The sequence below is a fragment of the Sebastes fasciatus genome, chromosome 10, assembly GCF_043250625.1.
Source record: "Sebastes fasciatus isolate fSebFas1 chromosome 10, fSebFas1.pri, whole genome shotgun sequence".
Taxonomy (NCBI): Eukaryota; Metazoa; Chordata; class Actinopteri; order Perciformes; family Sebastidae; genus Sebastes; species Sebastes fasciatus.
Genome location: NC_133804.1, coordinates 1,880,399 through 1,893,515, shown reverse-complemented (window position 1 = coordinate 1,893,515; position 13,117 = coordinate 1,880,399). Strand labels below are relative to the sequence as shown.

Genomic DNA, 13,117 nt, shown 5'->3' with positions numbered 1-13,117 from the left:
CTCTCTCTCTCTCTCTCTCTCTTTGATTGACAGAAAACGCTGACCAATCAGAGCAGAGTGGGAGGAGACAGAGGCTACAGACACAGAAATCAGCACTTTTGGAAATGGGCTGAAACAGAGGTTATAGAGACATGCTGGAATGCATGATCTGATTGTTTTTTTGAAAAAAAAACTTCAGAGACATGGTTTGGAGGTGTCTGAGACCTATAATAACTAGTTTAAATGGAGTATAATATGTGACCTTTAAAGCAGTAGTGGGTAGCATTGCAGCAAATGTGTTATACCCTGTGGTCTTAATGATCAGGCTGATTAGAATTCTTAAATAAATTCCTGAATACGGATCATGATCCGGATCGCCACCAAGATCTAATGGACTGTCCATTGTGCCACACCCCATCCCTCCAAAAACTTTAATTCAAATCCATGGCAGACTTTTGGAGTAATCCTGCTAACAGACAGACAGATGGACAGACAGACAAAGAGCCAGACAAACCAACGCTGGTGACAACATAACCTCCTTGAAGGAGGTAACAATGTTAAGACAATTTACACAAGAAACATGCCATTAAAAGCATCCAAATAGGACAAATAAAGTTATAGACAATTTATTTCCTGATATAAGTTAAAAGCAAATGGAAGTACTATAAAGTCATAGTGATTATAAATCCCCAGAGGGAAGCTAAAAGGAACAGGTGAGTTTTAAGATTAGATTTAAAAACAGCAAGTCTGACGCCCTGAATGTTCCTGAGAGCTGGCTCCACAGACGTGGCCCCAGAGACCAGAAAGTCCTCCCACCACTCAAAGCTCTTTAGACTACATGTCAACATTCACCCATTCACACACTGATGGCAGCATTCACCCATTCACACACACATTCACACACTGATGTCAGCATTCACACATTCACACACTGATGGCAGCTTTCACCCATTCACACACTGATGGCAGCATTCACCCATTCACACACACATTCACACACTGATGGCAGCATTCACCCATTCACACACTGATGTCAGCATTCACTCATTCACACACTGATGTCAGCATTCACCCATTCACACACACATTCACACACTGATGGCAGCATTCACCCATTCACACACTGATGGCAGCATTTACCCATTCACACATACACATCCATAGACTGATGGCAGAAGCTGCCATGCAAGGAGCCAACCTGCCCATCATGATCTGATCTAAAGACTCATTCACACACCGATGGTTCAGCCTTCAGGAGCAGTCTGGGGTTCAGTGTCTTGATCAAGGACACTTGGACATGTGGACTGGAGGAGCCGGGGATCGAACCACCGACCTTCTGATTAGTGGATGACCCACACTGTTTATTGTTATTGAGGCTTAAAGATAGGGTCGACGATGTTGGAAAACTAGCATCATTTGAAAGTAGCATGGCCTCAGGTGCTCTGTCTAAACCAAAACCTTTCAAAAAAATGAGTGTCCAGGGCTCCAGTGTCGGCAGACAGGTCAGGCTGGTCATGTGGCCGCATCATCAGCTGTGGCAACCTATTCTTTTGGCAGTGATTGTCCTTTAGAAAGAATATCAAAGACACACACACTGAACAACAATTTTTTTTAGATAACTATTGTAGATAAGAAGTTGATCAGAACTTCAGAAGCTGTGTTATAAAACCTCATGATGGCATTTTGAACCTGGCACAAATAACTACACTTCGGAATTCCTTAGAAAACAGCGAAAAGGATTTTAATCAGCTTTTCCACATAAGAAAGTTAGAACCTTGTGATCAAGGTACAGTAATGGAGGTCAACTCACCTGGCTGATCTTTAAAGGGACTTTTTGTAAGAATCAGAAATGCTTGTTAACAGCAACACCTGTGGCCGTTTAGTCAATAAAAGTCAGCGTCCTGTTGCTCGCGCTTGTGCTCGCTCTACATAGACATGAATGAGCATCGCTCAACACAGTGAGGAGACACACGTCAGCTAAAAGCACAATATCACTCTATATTTCAGCTGCTTGGCAGTAATGTTAGCTGACCAGACGAAGGTCTCTCCATGAATCAATGCTGATCCTAGTGTTGGCTTTTCCTGCCTCAGCCTCCCGACCGCGGCCGGAGGGAACAGGGGAGACACCGGAGTTTTGGTCAGAGACGATAACGTTTCTCTCTGCGGAGCCCCGTCACTTCACAAGACACGGGAAACCTCTGTTGGTCTGGAGGAGCTGCAGCAGTTATTTCTGCACAAACGTCCACTGTACATTCACTAGATATTCTCAGAGTTACTAACTCTTCTGCAGTGTGTAGTGAGCGTGCATACACGTGAGAGGTGGAGCGAGCTGAGCGAGTGAGAAGGAGCGCGTTGTGTGAGTGAAGGCAGGGAGAGGAGCAGAGTACAGCAGAGACTCCGGTCCTGGAGACCAAAGCTACGGTCTCCCCCGCGTCCTCCGACCGCGGCCAACACTGTTTAACAGACGGCCTTCACTAGATACAACCAAGAGGTTTTGGTGCTTCACTGTAGTTTGTGTTGGAGTCTGAGTCTGAACAGCGTAGACACACGGGAGCGCACATGGGACACCGACCAGCAATGATTTATACGTGTAAGAAGTTACAAACAGTCCCTTTAAGTGACTGCTGCTTTCATATTGTGTTTGTCACATGATTGTCTCAGCTCGTAGTCGTGCTCTACTACACCATCAGTTGGTTAAGAGATGAGGAAGTTAGGCAGGGTATGAACTTCTCCCTAAAGTTCTCTTTCATTCTGTTCGTGTGTACGACTGAGTGCCACACCATGAATGCTTTCAAGGAGATTGTGGAAAGGTGTGTGCGTTATGTCGATACACCAGAGAGACGGAGAGAGAGCAGGGGGCGGTGTGATATGGCCAGAAGGAGGCCTTCGAGTGGTATAAACACAGCCCTGATGTGGTCAGACATCCCCCCCCCCCGGCCAACTAGTTTGCCTCGAGCATACTGACCTTGTGTCGTGTGTAAAGACGGGTTCTGTGTGAAGAAACACAGGCCTTTCATCCAGTTTGGGGATGCAGAGGGCTTCAGCAATAATGTTGGACCTGGCTCAACTATAGCTGGACGTCAACTGGCAATCACCAATCACAACCATATAGAGGAACAATCCTTTGAAATGACTTTGTAACATTAACATTTATACCTTGTGATCCTCTTGACATATAAACTAGTTGCTGCCACGACAACTGTCCAGAGTTGTGGAGTCCTGTCTCAGTGGTGCAGTGGTTTGGTGTCTGAGAAGCCTTCAAGCTCATGGATCTGTTACTCAAACTGGACCTGATCATATGCCATGTCTTAACAGTACCTGATGCACGAAGTATTTATTTAAATGCAGGGCTGTTTGCAGCCTGAAAGCCTGCCTATGCTTCTGCCAGGATACACCAAAGAGTTTCTGCAAACCTACGCAGAGAGAGGTGTTATGGGTAACTCACAGAGACTCACAAAGGAGCCAACGAGCCGGTTGAGTGCTTGATCCAACTTCTGTTAGGAGGCAGGTTCGAAAAACAGGGAAGAAAAAATGAACAGTTATACAAGTTTTATGTATCGAAGCCCAAGTTCAGCCCAGAGGAGCATGTTTCAGCCTTAAGCCTCTCACCTGATGGGAGCTGGGTTACACTTTCCGCTGCAGGTGTGGGAAACAAATGGATGGACCACATTTCCCATGAAGCCCATTGTTTCCTAGAAACAGAGAGAAGGTCCTTCTTGATGTCCTCCCTCCCTCCCTTTCCTTGGCATCCCCCCAAGAGCCAAGAACTGTCCTTGAAACCAGCGTCATGCTGAGGAACAAGGTTTAAATCATGTGCTAAGAAGGAAGCCTTCTGATCACTGCTGTCTATGAAACAATCTGGTTATGTATCATAAAGAAGGGAAGAATTGCTGCCAAATGCTTGTACTTGTTGGCAGACATTAGTTCTGAGTAAATATGTCTCAGTGCTAATGAGAGTGCTGATTAATTGATTTGGAAATGTTATACGAGGCAACTCACTTTTTCTATCTCTCATATTGAAGCAGATTTTTGCTCTAGCACTCTTTCTCTCTCTCTTGCACCTTAACTTCATAAATAAGACGTGTCCCTGCAACAAATCTCTCCATTACTGTGTCTATGTTTTTTTCTTTCTTGTATTTATATACAATATCTTAGCTCCTCTCTCTTTCTCTCCCTGTCTTATCTGTTCCTCTCAGCACTATGGAGTTATTTCAGTGCCAGTCATCCAGTCTGAGGGGCAACAAAAGAGCCCGGGAGCCTGAAATCGATTACTCTCTCAGGCAGAGAACACAGACACCTTCTCTGCTGGTATCACCCTCTTCCATTACTGACAATCCTCTTTCTCTCCTCTTCTCTCTCTAAACCATCTCTGCCTCTCTAGTTTTTATTTTTCTCTCCCTCTCTCATTCTGTCACCTCTCCTCCCCGTCGTCTACTCTGTCTTTTTACAGGAATACTCCAACATTTTGGAAAATGTGTTCATTTCATGCCTTAGCAAAAGTTGGAAAGGGTCAATATTAATTTCAAGTTTGTACCTCAGTTCAATACCGAAGTCAATTCATGATGTCTTCAGCCTCGCTGTGTACGAGGAGTGGAAGCAGAGCTGATGGAAAATAAACTGTAGACACTGACAGTGGTGAGACAGCTGAGACAGCTCCAGGAGTATTAATAACACTTCATCTCACAAAGGAGCAGTTCAAATGAACCCAGCTAAATATTCATAAATACAAGTCCAAAGTATTGGTCCTGATTGATTCACAGAGATTACATTCTAAGAAAAGTCCGTAAAAATACGGGCTAAAGTACCGCGTTAATATGAAGGAGTTTTTCTCTTATTTTTAAATGAGCATTGCATTGTGGGAACAAGAACCATCACACACGGCAAAGTGTAGATTTGGAGAAACCTTTCTCACACTTCTGTTGTAAAACAATCAACAATTAATGTCTAACCAGAGTGATTTATGTTCAGGACTTAACGTTAGCTCAGTTTCGTTTTAGTTGGAAAGCTGTTTTGTTGTTTAGTTCAGCTGTTGTCGACCGTTAATGTTACTAGATACGCAGGAATATTTATATCAATATCTCGTTTTGAGACTAACACAAGTTTGATATTGTAATTTACGTTTAAACAATGCTTATATTTTAGACTTCAGTGGACGTCACATAGAGTTAACCCCAGTTTAAGCCTCAGGCGGTCCACAAAGATCGATAGGTAACGTACAAATGCTAGCGTTAGCGTCTGTTTTCCCTCCAAAATGTACGGTTGATAGACTGCTATTTGGTAGATACGGAGGATTTAATGTAAATTTACAGAATTTTCCGTTTTATGATTAACAGAAGTGTCCGTGAATTGTAGAGAGGACATCCTGTAAATCAACATAAATTTACATTTTAGGGTTGATGAAAATGTCCGTAAACTTAACATTAAATGTCCTGGTCATTTTCTGCCAGGACATTATCTGTTTTTCTACGGATCTTTTTCTTAGAGTGTACTGTGAACACACATTCCCATTTTAAGGAGGTCATATGACCTGACAAACCACCAACACATCCACATACCTAAACAGAGTAGCTTGTCTTACAAAGAATCCCAAAACAACGTAATTGACCATTGGCAAAAAGGCAGAGATCTGACCTCTGATGTTAACCTATCATACCTCATGATGCAGGTTATTAGTGCATCTTCATCACTAAACCAGCTGCTTTTTGCTATATATGTCTGGAAACTGAAAGAAATTAAACATTAATTAAAACTGTGAAATATTGTGATTATGAAATATATAATCTATATGTTCTGATAAAGTCATTTGGAATAATCAGCTCGTTACACAATAATACTCCCACGTCATGGAGAAGTGGACTGGAACAGTGTAACTGGGTTTTGGATGATGAAACCTTGTCGTAGCCGTTATGACATGATATGAATAAATATCAACACACTGATCAGTCACCAGGACCGACTGATGGAGTTAGTGCCTCTACTGTATGTGAATAGTGCTCTGTGTTTCTCAGACTGCTCTATTTTCCTCCATAGTGATACAAATGTTAAAGATAGAGATTGTATTGGAAACCCCTGAATATGCCTGATCTCTCCTAGTGCTGAGTTGGAAGTAAATCGTAGCCACAGAGAAGGTCTAGCTATGAGCTCCTTTTGGAATTTGCAATAAATCAACACTTGGGAACGAGCGAAGGACTGGAAAAGGACCTTAAGTGGACTCATGAAGTCGTTGTTTTTCATGTGTACTCATTTTAAAGGTATCGTCTGCTCATTAGTCCTGAGCTAAAGTCAGCGAGGAGACAGATGTTGTCAGCATGGTGGAAGTCTGTCTCTAAAGGAAGGACATGTCTTAGTTTGTTTAGCATGTGGCTGATAGGACACAAGGCTTGACTCACATGCACCCTCATCTGCTGCCATGTCTAGTTTTAAAGGAGAGAGCACACAATCACAAATATTCAGCTTATCCTCAGCTCTCCCACAGTTTACTAAATGTATAACGTGTCTAACAACACTGAGTCCTACGTTTTCTTCTGTCTTTTTGCCCGTCTCATCTCTCTAAATAGTCTGATACTGCTAAAACCCCTGCAGGGATATTTTATAATACTTGCCAGTGCAATGCTTGCAGTGTCTGTCATTATAGTTTAAACTGGTCTGCCACAGCTGGCTGCAGAAATAAAGACAAGTCGCCCCCCCCCCCCTATCAACAATGCATACTGGGATATGTAGTTGGTATTATAAGTGCCAACTTCAGTAGTGTTTGTTCACCATTTACATTGTTTAAGAAAGTGGTACCGTATTACAGATTCCCTCCACCATAAGCAGCCTGTATCATCTGCACGCAGGCTTATTGCACACATCATGTAGCTGGCGGCTAATGCACATACAAAGCAGCAAATGCTGAGATAGATGTAAAAAACGGAATCTATAAAGGTAGAGCAGGAACAAGAGCAGCGGAGCCTGGCAGTACCACATGTCTTTGTCCAAATGAAACCCTGACTGGAGTGATGAGAGAAATACCCCATTCTCAACACTAAAGAACGTTCTGCTGACTGGAAACGCAGCACGCTTCATGAACACAAAGCACATGTGATCCAGCTGACGTGTGAAAACATCCTGACAAAAGAAGATTTAAATGTTGCCTCCCACAAACTGGAGATTGAGTAAAGGATTTCTTTATATGCCAAACTGTAGCTGTGATTGCATCGGCCCATTCCAGACTGTAGTGAAGCCTGTGAATTGAACTGTCATGGTTCTGTAATGACAGCATTATGTGTGTGTGCATTGGTGTGACTTAAGGCTGGTGCTTATTGATGTGGACGGACTGGGTGAGATGTCAATGATGCATATGAAGTCATACTGTGAAGCACATACAGACAGTCTGTCAGTCCAACACTTTGGTCTACTCTGAAATATCAGCTGGACAGAGTTCTCAGCTATCAGCGAAAGATCTCAACACCTACTATAACTTCTGATTATTTTCATTATTAATCAATATGCCAATTATTTTCTTGAATAATAATGTTTCTATAATTTGTCAGATATTATATATATGTACATATATATATATATATATATATATATATATACATATATATATATATAGAGAGAGAGAGAGAGAGAGAGAGAGAGAGAGAGATATTACATTTGCTAATTAGCAAATGGTTGAATGCTAACATGCTACACCAAGATGCACACGGTAAATATTATATTTGCTAAAATCCAGCAGGTCACCACTATCCTTGTGATCAGATTAGCATGGAGACATTAGCATTTAGCTCAAAGCACGGCACATATGTGATGCTAGGTGTGGTCAGAGGGAAAACCAGATGGCAACCTGAAGTTCAGAGATGTGAAGCCAATGCTGATGAGCCTTAAACCTGCATCCTGTCTACCAGCCAGCAGGGGGCGACTCCTCTGGTTGTATAAATGTCTCTGAGAAAATGAGCCTACTTCTCTCTTGATTTATTACCTCAGTAAACATTGTTAACATGAGTTTATGGTCTCAATCACTAGTTTCAAGTCTTCTTCAAAACAGCATGATGTTCATTTAGTAAATTATGGTCCCATTTAGAGTCAAATAGACCACAAAGCAGGGGATGTCTGTGTCTTAGTCTTACAACTTTAACCCTTTCACAGTGTGTTTTCACATGATTGCATGATTCACGCGTCGGGCGTTCACAAGCTGCATTTCAGCTGCGTGTCTGCTGCGTGTCTGCTGCTGCAGCTGCTGCTGTCAGCCCTTTCTTTCTACATAAAGTTTGCCTTTTAATGGCCAATTAATTTCATTATAAATATCATTTATATTTATTTTAGACCGAGAAAGGTTAAGAAACGTGTGGTATTTTTTATATAATAATAATAATAAAATAATCCACAATTGAAACTCCGTACTATATTCATTCATGGAACTTTCCAAGTCACTGCATGTTCTAGAACACAAGCCTTGTGTTAACAAATGAAGGAATTCTGTTTACAGAAAAAAACACTTGAGGGCTTTTATTTTTAAATGAAAGCAGGAAGTGTTGATTTAAACCCCATACTTTATCAAATCATGGAGCTTTCTTAGTCACTGCATGTTCCACAGCACTGACTCCTCATATTTCAGAATAAAAGCCTCAAGTTAACAAATGAAGGAATTCTGTCCACAGAAAAAATGCTTGAGGGCTTTTATTTTGAAATGAAAGCAGGAAGTGTTGATTGAAAAATAAGTCTTTACTTTCTTTCATCTCCAGAACATATTCTACAGATAGACACTGAACTTTCGTAATGTTGCTGGTATGATGTTAATATACAGTCAATAGTTCACCTTCACTGTCTGTTGCTGCTGTGAACCGTGCGGCACGCGTCAAAAATAGGCGAGACCTCTATTCTCTAGAAGAGACGCAGCTGAGACGCCCGTGTGACGCATCTCACGCGGGCAGTATGGCTGCTCTAACCTGTTAACACGGACGCCAAAATAAAAAATAACAGGTAATGCAGCCGCCATGCGCTCCTGACGTTCCTGGTGTTTCCGGGCTATCATTGGTCTTGAGTCTCTCCTTGATTTTTAGTACCATGGAGGGAGTCTAGGATAGAGGGAGACATTGGAGCGAGAGAGGAGGACAGGAAGATGGAAATAGATAAAGTGTGGAGAGAAGAAATCACTCAGAAAAGTAGTAAGAACACCAACCTCAGAGATCAGCAGTTATTCAATATCCAATATAAATTGGAGAGGACATTATTAGTTGCTAACAATCTTCTGAGGAACCCAAACATCTAATCCGTTGGAGGCACTTTCTGCTGCACACTTAATTTACTGCAATGATTTCCCACAGCTAGCCCAGGGCCTGCAGTCCAGAATGAACTGGTAATCTAATCTGCTTCTAGTCGCTGTTACACTCCTCAAAGACTGAGGTTTCTATCAAATCAGTGTGGTCACAAGCAACACTAAGACACTTGTGTCGATCAAAGCTGAGCTTTTCTCAGCCTCTAGCTATTCACTTCACACGGCGTCGATTTTGATGTCAAGTATGTTGACATTTTTCTGGTTCATGCCTTGAAATGAGAAGTTAATACTCCAAAATGTCATGTGTATACATAACAAATGGATAGAAGGAAAGGGATCTACATTACTATCATTTTCTGCATTTATAAACATGAAAATAATGGAGTGTGAACCAGCTGCTTTAGATAATGATGTTTGTCTGGGTTAACAGCTAGGCTTTCTTCTGAGAACCGACGCATGTCTGCTTTGTATTACAGCCGAGGTCGGCCATTACAGCAAAATGGAAACAAAATGGAAAAAATAAGGCCTATTAAAAAATAAATAAAATCAACATGGATTTGAATAACTAAACTGGGGAAAAAAAGTTCAGAAACTTGTGTTTGGTGGATTATTTCTCTATTGTTACAATGCTGATGGTCATTGTATTTTACATCGTTGGAAAGCCTGTTTATTTACTTTCGCAATGATGTCCAACTTGTAAGGATCATGCATTTGTGGGATGAGCAGCACAGCTGATTATGTGGGTAGCGCCCAAGAAAAATTTGCCAAAATGCTCCGTCAATGGTAAACAGTGTATTCTCCTGTTGGTATTGACTCTTGTTTTGAGTTGTTTGGTGGATTGGATGATTGAACTCTCTATCAGTAACAAGGAACAAACAAGACATATTGTCTATTTTACACTTTATTCATTTAATACACTGTCAGGAGTCTCAGTAGCGGTGGAAGATCCATACGCAGCCACAACAGCCTGACACTTCCTCCTCATGCTGGTCACCAACCTGGTCACACGTTGCTGTGGGATGGCGTTCCATTCCTCAACCAGGGTTCGTTGCAGGTCAGCCAGCGTGGTTGTGTTGGTCACTCTAACACGTACAGCACGCCCAAGCTGATCCCACAAGTGTTCAGTTGGGTTGAGGTGTGGACTCTTGGCAGGCCGTTCCATTCTCTCTACTCCCACATTGTGGAGGTAGTCTGTGATAACCCTGGCTCTGTGGGAGCGAGCGTTGTCATCTTGGAGGATGAAGTTAGGTGCCAGATTGTGGAGATATGGGATCGCCACTGGCTGAAGAATATCATCCCGATATCTCACTGCATTGAGATGGCCTTCAATGATGACAAGCCTTGTTTTGCCAGTGAGGGAGATGCCGCCCCCCCACACCATGACACTGCCCCCACCAAAAGCTGTTACTCCATCGGTGCAACAATCACCATAGCGTTCTCCGTGTCGTCTCCATACTTTGACCCTGCCGTCCAACTTTGGCAGACAGAACCTGGACTCATCACTGAACATGACATTCCCCCACATGTTCCGGTTCCATTGTCTGTGTTGTCGACACCAGGGCAAACGGACCTGACGGTGAAGGGCAGTCATTGCAGGCTTCCTGGTAGCCTTATGAGAATACACTGTTTACCATTGGCAGAGCATTTTTGGCAAATTTTTCTTGGGTGTTACCCACATAATCAGCTGTGCTACTCATCCCACAAATGCATGATCCTTACAAGTTGGACATCATTGTGAAGGTAAATAAACAGGCTTTCCAACGATGTAAAATACAATGCCAATTAGCATTGTAACAACAGAGAAATAATCCACCAAACACAAGTTTACTAACTTTTTGTTCCCAGTTTATTATAATTTAATAGCATAAAAATACAAAACATACAATTAATATGCTCTCCTCAAAGCCACCAGACTCCATTTACAGACACAGTCATTTTACCTTGTTGATCATAGTAAAACCAACTTCATTCAAACGCTACAGAAACAAAATAAAAGTCATCAAAGCCGTCCAGGTCAGTCTTTCCACTGTTCAACAACAATTAGCAGCTCTGGTTGCTTTCTGCAGAAGCTTGACATTAGTAGTTCTAATGGTGTACTATAAGCTGCTAAGAGCTGTTAGGATGTTAAACAGGTCATAATTCTCTCTCTATTATCTATTTTATATTGCTGTGAAAACATCTCCTTCAAACAACTGGATTTATTCAAGTTTCTCACCAAAAACTACATTTTACAAGATTACATTTGAACACATCATGATAGCATTATAATTTACTGTTGCTCATTTTACTGAATAGAGTTTGAACACGTCATAATGTACCTCAATGCAATCTCCGTAGCTCCGTGCTGATTTCAACACAGGTTTGTTGTTTACAATGTAAACAACTGATAAATATGAATGTTTTGTGCTCTTTAATATTTGATGCCGTTTTGACTGTGAGCTTTGTGGGATACCGCCAGGTGCACTTCGTCATTCACAGATATAACATATGTTGTTAGAATTGCTGTAATGCTGAGCCGTTTGGTAAGGTTACTGAGGACACTCAAAACACCGTGGTTTTATTCTGAATGGAACAAGTTGCCTTTGATTTTTAATGAATTATATATGTATAAAAAAATAGAACTATTTTTTTGAAATTTTCACTTGTTCCTGCAATTTTATTGCAAAAAGTCGCCTAAAAACATTGCAACATGTGTTGCAGTTGTTTGCAAAAGCTGTTGTGAAATCAGGCCTATTAGCCAGCAGCAATCCCAAAAACAAAAACTCTTGGAGGGACAGGTTGGTGTCTCTAGTGATGTTCAACACATATCATTTTTCCATTTGTCACCATCTTAGTTGTAACATTTGCTAACTTGCTCCAAACCCAAAGTACAGCTGAGCCTGATGGGAGATCATCAGTGTTACCAAGTTGTTGTTGAGAGAGTGAGAGATAGAGAGAGTGAGGGCTTCTAAGAGGTGTTCACCTGCTCCTGTATGCATGTGTGCAATGCTCCTATTGATTTTAACACACACACACACGCATTTATATATACATACAGTATATCTAGATATAGATATATATCTAGATATACTGTATATATATATTCTGTATATGTCTCCAAAATGTTGTCACTGGTTGGAAGTTGTACCTTTTCATGTAAGAATCGAATCTATACTCAACATCATCTGTTCCCTTCAGGCAACCTGACAAACCCAGACTAACCCAGACTAACCCCTCCTACCTAACCTATCCAGACTAACCCCTCCTACCTAACCAACCCACACTAACCCCTCCTATCTAACCAACCCAGACTAACCCCTCCTATCTAACCAACCCAGACTAATCACTCCTATGTTACCAACCCAGACTAACCAACCCATACTAACCCAGACTAACCCCTCCTACCTAACCAACCCAGACTAACTCCTCCTATCTAGCCAACCCAGACTAACCACTCCTATGTAACCAACCCAGACTAACCCCTCCTACTTAACCAACCCAGACTAACCCCTCCTACCTAACCAACCCAGACTAACCCATCCTACCTAACCAACCCAGACTAACCCCTCCTACCTGACCAACCCAGACTAACCCCTCCTACCTAACCAACCCAGACTAACCCCCCTACCTAACCAACCCAGACTAACCCCTCCTACCTAACCAACCCAGATTAACCCCTCCTACCTAACCAACCCAGACTAACCCATCCTACCTAACCAACCCAGACTAACCCATCCTACCTGACCAACCCAGACTAACCCCTCCTACCTAACCAACCCAGACTAACCCCCCTACCTAACCAACCCAGACTAACCCATCCTACCTAACCAACCCAGACTAACCCCCCTACCTAACCAACCCAGACTAACCCATCCTACCTAACCAACCCAGACTAACCCC

The 13,117-nt window shown here is 42.1% G+C and overlaps 1 long non-coding RNA gene across 1 annotated transcript in view; it reads left to right on the top strand.

The window, feature by feature from the left end:
* The first annotated feature begins 1,812 nt into the window (after positions 1 to 1,812).
* Positions 1,813 to 13,117, top strand: part of LOC141774905 (uncharacterized) — a 137,603-nt gene continuing 126,298 nt past the window's right edge. Inside the window, exon 1 of the long non-coding RNA XR_012595507.1 lies at positions 1,813 to 1,882. This is a non-coding gene — a long non-coding RNA (uncharacterized LOC141774905). The remainder of the gene's footprint in view (positions 1,883 to 13,117) is intronic.